This window comes from Temnothorax nylanderi, unplaced genomic scaffold (genome assembly GCF_030848795.1).
Source record: "Temnothorax nylanderi isolate EJ_2023f unplaced genomic scaffold, tnyl_v1.0 TNYL_tig0014_pilon, whole genome shotgun sequence".
In the NCBI taxonomy this organism is placed as follows: domain Eukaryota; kingdom Metazoa; phylum Arthropoda; class Insecta; order Hymenoptera; family Formicidae; genus Temnothorax; species Temnothorax nylanderi.
Genome location: NW_027249076.1, coordinates 1 through 7,582, shown reverse-complemented (window position 1 = coordinate 7,582; position 7,582 = coordinate 1).

Genomic DNA, 7,582 nt, shown 5'->3' with positions numbered 1-7,582 from the left:
TCCGGCGTGCGTTTAATCCACCGGCCATTCTCCGCCGAGCGTTTAATCCATCGGCCATCCACCAGCCATCCTCCGGCGTGCGTTTAATCCATCGGCCATCCACAAGCCATCCTCCGGCGTGCGTTTAATCCACCGGCCATCCTCCGGCGTGCGTTTAATCCACCGGCCATCCTCCGGCGTGCGTTTAATCCATCGGCCATCCACCAGCCATCCTCCAGCGTGCGTTTAATCCACCGGCCATAGTCCGGCGTGCGTTGAATCCATCGGCCATCCACCAGCCATTCTCCGGCGTGCGTTTAATCCACCGGCCATCCTCCGGCGTGCGTTTAATCCACCGGCCATCCTCCGGCGTGCGTTTAATCCATCGGCCATCCACCAGCCATCCTCCAGCGTGCGTTTAATCCACCGGCCATCCTCCGGCGTGCGTTGAATCCATCGGCCATCCACCAGCCATTCTCCGGCGTGCGTTTAATCCACCGGCCATCCACCAGCCATCCTCCGGCGTGCGCTTAATCCACCGGCCATCCTCCGGCGTGCGTTTAATCCATCGGCCATCCACCAGCCATTCTCCGGCGTGCGTTTAATCCACCGGCCATCCTCCGGCGTGCGTTTAATCCACCGGCCATCCTCCGGCGTGCGTTTAATCCATCGGCCATCCACCAGCCATCCTCCAGCGTGCGTTTAATCCACCGGCCATCCTCCGGCGTGCGTTGAATCCATCGGCCATCCACCAGCCATTCTCCGGCGTGCGTTTAATCCACCGGCCATCCACCAGCCATCCTCCGGCGTGCGCTTAATCCACCGGCCATCCTCCGGCGTGCGTTTAATCCATCGGCCATCCACCAGCCATTCTCCGGCGTGCGTTTAATCCACCGGCCATCCTCCGGCGTGCGTTTAATCCACCGGCCATCCTCCGGCGTGCGTTTAATCCATCGGCCATCCACCAGCCATCCTCCGGCGTGCGTTTAATCCACCGGCCATCCTCCGGCGTGCGTTTAATCCATCGGCCATCCACCAGCCATCCTCCAGCGTGCGTTTAATCCACCGGCCATCCTCCGGCGTGCGTTGAATCCATCGGCCATCCACCAGCCATCCTCCGCCGAGCGTTTAATCCATCGGCCATCCACCAGCCATCCTCCGGCGTGCGTTTAATCCACCGGCCATCCTCCGGCGTGCGTTGAATCCATCGGCCATCCACCAGCCATTCTCCGGCGTGCGTTTAATCCACCGGCCATCCTCCGGCGTGCGTTTAATCCACCGGCCATCCTCCGGCGTGCGTTTAATCCATCGGCCATCCACCAGCCATCCTCCAGCGTGCGTTTAATCCACCGGCCATCCTCCGGCGTGCGTTGAATCCATCGGCCATCCACCAGCCATCCTCAGGCGTGCGTTTAATCCACCGGCAATCCTCCGGCGTGCGTTGAATCCATCGGCCATCCACCAGCCATCCTCCGGCGTGTGTTCAATCCCCCGGCCATCCTCCGGCGTGCGTTTAATCCACCGGCCATCCTCCGGCAAGCGTTTAATCCATCGGCCATCCACCAGCCATCCTCAGGCGTGCGTTTAATCCACCGGCAATCCTCCGGCGTGCGTTGAATCCATCGGCCATCCACCAGCCATCCTCCGGCGTGCGTTTAATCCACCGGCCATTCTCCGGCGAGCGTTTAATCCATCGGCCATCCACCAGCCATCCTCCGGCGACGTTTAATCCATCGGCCATCCACTAGCCATCCTCCGGCGTGCGTTTAATCCATCGGCCATCCACCAGCCATCCTCCGGCTTGCGTTTAATCCATCGGCCATCCACCAGCCATCCTCCGGCGTGCGTTTAATCCATCGGCCATCCACCAGCCATCGTCCGGCGTGCGTTTAATCCATCGGCCATCCACCAGCCATCCTCCGGCGTGCGTTGAATCCACCGGCCATCCTCCGGCGAGCGTTTAATCCATCGGCCATCCACCAGCAATCCTCCGGCGTGCGTTTAATCCACCGGCCATCCTCCGGCGTGCGTTCAATCCACCGGCCATCCTCCGGCGTGCGTTCAATCCACCGGCCATCCTCCGGCGTGCGTTTAATCCATCGGCCGTCCATCAGCCATCCTCCGGCGTGCGTTTAATCAATCGGTCATCCACCAGCCATCCTCTGGCGTGCGATTAATCCACCGGCCATCCTCCGGCGAGCGTTTATTCCATCGGCCATCCACCATCCATCCTCTGGCGTGCGTTTAATCCACCGACCATCCTCCGGCGTGCGTTGAATCCTTCGGCCATCCACCAGCCATCCTCCGGCGTGCGTTTAATCCACCGGCCATCCTCCGGCGTGCGTTTAATCCATCGGCCATCCACCAGCCATTCTCCGGCGTGCGTTTAATCCATCGGGCATCCACCAGCCATCCTCCGGCGTGCGTTGAATCCATCGGCCATCCACCAGCCATCCTCCGGCGTGCGTTTAATCCATCGGCCATCAACTAGCCATCCTCTGGCGTGCGTTTAATCCACCGGCCCTCCTCCGGCGTGTGTTTAATCCATCGGCCATCCACCAGCCATCCTCCGGCGTGCGTTTAATCCATCGGCCATCCATCAGTCCTCCTCCTTACTTACTCGGTTAGGAGGAGCGCGTGCCCCGAGGTCGTGCCCCGGCGGTCACGGTGTTCTACAGCCAAGCGTGTCAGAGTGGCGTGAGGCCTCGCGGCCGATCGCCGTTAATACTCCCGCGTGATCCGATTCGAGGGACGCCAGGGTTTCGTTTTAATGTCTGCACTATAGTGTAGACATTATGTGTAGCCATGGCTCGGTGTTTGGATAACGTCAATGAAATTAGAAGTTGTATCGTTAGATAATGAAGATATGGAAGGTGTTGAAGATGTTGTGGATTGACAATTTGTTGCATTGAAAGAACCACTTTTGTAGCAGTATCTTTAAGAATGCTCTGTAAATTAGGTATGAATAAAATTTAGTTTATTATTAGATAACTGATTAAAATTAGTTAAATATTTCCACCAATGGCTGCCGAGCCATAGTTACAATAGGCGGCCGATAAGTGGCGGCGGCGTCACTTGTGAAATGATTAATTTGTTAATTTTTCAATAAAAATGCAATAAATCATTAAAATAATGATGGAGCAATAAGGAGCAATCGTTCTATGCCGGATTTAATTGCATAGAGTTATTAGAAATATGTTTTTGAGTGAAAGTTATAAATTTTACGTTTTTTTTAAATATCTTAAAAAATAATAATTTTAAAAGGGGAGCAATTGTTGATTCTGAGGGAGCAATTAGGGAGCAATCGTATGAGCTATAGTTTATTAAAAAATATGAACTTCCAGCGCCAACTTATTTCCGGTGATTTCAGCAGTGATGTCAGATGCTCGACGCTCGGTCAGCCGCGAGCCGGTGAGAATCGTGCTAGGCTTCTCGACGCTCACGCTCGCGCGCGCGCACCTAGGTCTTGTCGTACTTATTAATTACTTATGATATTTATTGATTTTATATATATATATAAAATAAATAAATAAATAAATAAATAAATATAAATATATATAATATATAATATTAAAAAAAAAAAATATATATATATATGAAGCCGAGACCGAAGATTAATGAACAATACTATTGTTATTATATAATAATAAAGAAAACTTATTTTGTAATTTGAAAATAATTTCTTATTTTTTTATTAGCAAATCGTTAACTTTTCTAAAGTTGTTAGAAAATATGCGAATAATTTTAATGATTGTCAAATAATTTTCCTAGTTTATATGTATTACATAACAACTCATTGCGAAAAAACCCTGACTGAGATAATATTTTTTCGCAATAAATTCTTTACAGTAATATTCGGGGAAAGGGGGGATGTTAGATACGATTTGTATCAGCATCAAAAATTAAATCAATTTGCGATTTATTTAAGTAAATTTACTGTTCTAACGAAAAAAACTGTGTTTCAAGACCGACAATTCGTTGGCGCGCAGTTTAGTTGGAAATAGTATTAGAAATTCACACGGAAATTATTTGCTACTTAGATCCTAGCTCGGACTTGATGGCGTTCTTATATTATATTAATTTAATGTCAAATATACAGTCTTAATAACTAATTTTTGAAGGAAATTTATAGTTTTTAGAGAAAGAAAATTCTCGAAATTATCGATGATTATACGTGATATAAAATTTGAATATTCCATTTGTTTTCAAACTTTGTGCGCTCGCCGCAGTGACTATTGTTAAAATGCAATGCATTCTGCGCTCGCCGCAGTGACTACTGTCAAAATGCATTCTGCGCTTAGCGCTGTTTATAATGTGCAAATAAAATATACGCTCGCTCATCTATCTGCATTAGTGTCATCTTGTGCACTGTGTTCATACAAGAATTCGTGCAAATTGAGTAAATTGCTACCCATATGTGCACATGGGTGCATTTATATCTTACCGTTTAGAGTACAAAATATCTATTCTCTAATGGGTAGATATGATTGCAACCCGTCTGTAATACACAGCAGCGTGTTTATAATCCAGTAAGTAAATTAATAGCAAATTGTTGCCAATTTGGCATTAAACTCACTTACAAAGAACTTTGCCCATTTTTATAAAGGTTTTAGGCCCCTCGCGTTTAGTAACGAGATTTAAAATGAAAGATTATTGTTGGAGAATCGAAATATTTCTATATAAACATAATCCTTTATTGTAAGTTAATACCGTTCAGAGATACACTCTTTGAAAAATTAGAAAAATGTACGAAATGGCTTTGTTTCATTCGATTTTTCGACATCCTAGGCACCTCCCTGTGATGACGGATAATAAACTATTTTAATATATCAATTGAAGTACTTTATACAAATAAATTTGTTACTACTGATCCAGCTAATTGCAAGTTTCTGGATGTGAGTCAGGGATATTCAAAATAATGGATTGTAACCATTACCACTATCACCACGGAGAAAAGTCCTGGATGCCGAGAAATCAAATGAAAGAATGCTATATAGTATATTTTTCTAATGTTTCAGAAAGTGTATCTCTAAACAATGTCGACTTAGAGGATTATGTCTGTAGAATATTCTGATCCTCTAACAATAATTTTTTATTTTAGCAAAGTCTCGTTGTTAGACGCGAGGGTTCTAAAATAGCAATTCAATTTATTACTCGATTAACTGGCGCAATATATACAAAAATGCACAACGTTTCGGCTCTATATTCGAGCCCTTTTCAAGTGCGAACTGAAACAGGAACAGCGAAAAAGAAAAACAATATAAATAAATCGAGACAATATTAAGTTAACGACGTTATTAAATATTGAGCAATACCTATCATCTATTGACTCGTCACATAATTAGTACAGATTCCTGAGTTCACGAGCATGTTCCCGCATGGCCCTAAAGGTCAGCTGTGGACCAATCTTAATTTGTAGCAACAATGATATATGAGGAGAGAAAGCAACGATCAAGAAAAACTTACGAATCTCATAATAGAATTTCGCGTATGACTAGTTCTTCGTTGCGACATGTTACATGTATGCGAGTACTTGGGAGACTGAGCGGACAAAGAAAGAAACAAGGTGTCCCGAGGTAGAATATAAACAATCAAACTGACATGATGACACTGTCGTATATCGTATTTAAATTCTCCGTATCTTTTTTTAAATTGATCGTGTTCTTATTTTTCTTTATAAAGAACATTTCAGCGATCTCTCTCATTTTCAAGTGAGGTTCTTTGTGTAATATTTTCGGATCTGACCACTTAAAATTGTGGTCATTCTGTATCGGTGCTTGCTTACGACAGAGAAATTGCTGTCATGTTTTTAATATCGCTGAAATGTTCTTTCACTCTTGTCTCGAGATGTCTCTTCGTCTGCCCAATGTAAGACGCGTCGCAATTCTCACAATCAATTTGTAAACCACATTAGTTTCCTTGTTAGTCGCTAATCTGTCCTTGCCCCTCCTGATGACAGCACTGAGTTTTTTCGGTATCTTATATACCACGTCACAGGCGGACTCTCTCAAGAGTACCCCGTATGCCCGCGCTTAAGCCCTTCACATAAGGGATCACCACACATCTGCGTACATCAAACGTGCTGTCGCGTTCGGAATTAGTACTCAAGTCCCTTCTATTTTCTAATTGTCGCAATCTATTGTTAATATGCTTATTAACCTAAAATAGTTCTAAAATAGACAGGGTTTTTTGTGGCAAATCCAATTATTAATAAAGTGAAACGTGATATAAAATAATGTAAAATCTCATAAAGTGAGAGAATGTAATGTATGTTTTATTATAAAATAACAATAAATATTTTAAATTGAAAAAATCTTCCTATACTTATCTTCCCTATAATCATGTAATGGTCATCACCTGCGATGACGTTTAAATTTCCAAAGAACTTTGTTCCCAATTGCAAATAACACTTAATATAATACTAAAAAGCAACGTACATTAAAATATGTTTAACGCATTACATTTGTTTTGCTTTTTCACTTAACTTTTGCATATACCCTACAATAGATTAGGCAGTAAAAATAATCAATACTCAATAACATAAATGTTTTGTCGTTTATAGATCTTCACAAGTTCGAATTCCATTTCAACAATGACAAAATCTTTTCCTGTTCATATTTTTTATTGTTTCTATCGTATATCGACTGATATCTTTCGGGAGGTCGTATCTTAAAAACTGTCACTTTACAGGATTCGTAAATTTTTGTTTTGTTGATAAGCGACAAACAAGATAGTTTGCTTTACTTTCAAAAGTATAGTGATTTGGAATTAAATACAGCTTTATTGTTTAATTTGATATTATTCGTGGAAAACAAACGCAAAAACGCAATTTTATAGATACGACGTACTTTAAAATTGTAATCAATAAACAAGTTACGACATATTTAGTTTTAAATAACATTTATTATTGTTATTTAAAAATAAATAGGTCGTATCTTGTTCATTATTGATTATAATTTTGAAGTGCAAATTTGTCGTATCTACAAATACGAGAAAATACGAGAAAATTTTGACAACTAATTCATTTTTGGGTAATCTATTTCAAGATAGGATGTAGACATTAGCTTCGGGGGTTGCCTGACTAAGCGTTTAAGCAGAAAAACCGGAAATTGTGTAAAATCGAACCTCGAATTGTGTAAGATACGACCTCACAGCTTCGCAGGATTCCCTCGCTGCTCCGATGTCACCTTCTGCGTCGTTATTTTTCCTGAAACATTCAATGAACGATTCGATTAAGTAAAGACAGAAGAATAGAAAATTGTGACATAAATGACATAGTACGTGAAATCAATTACACTCACACCTTCTTTAGGCTGCTCGGGATGTCCCTCGTGTTCCCTCGTGCGAAGCAACGTTGCTCCTTCCCGCGTGGATATTTTCTGTAACATAAAAATAATCGAATCGATTAAATAATTGTCACACGCATCGAACATCTTATTCGTTATTCAGATTAATATTATATTTTAAATTACTTCTTCGAAAAAATCTTTACGTTAGAATCAACTTGAATCAAATTTTCAAAATATTTCTTTTTACTAATTTAAATTTCGAAACACGATTTAATGTAACGAACTGAATACCCAAAGAGAGATTCTATATCTTA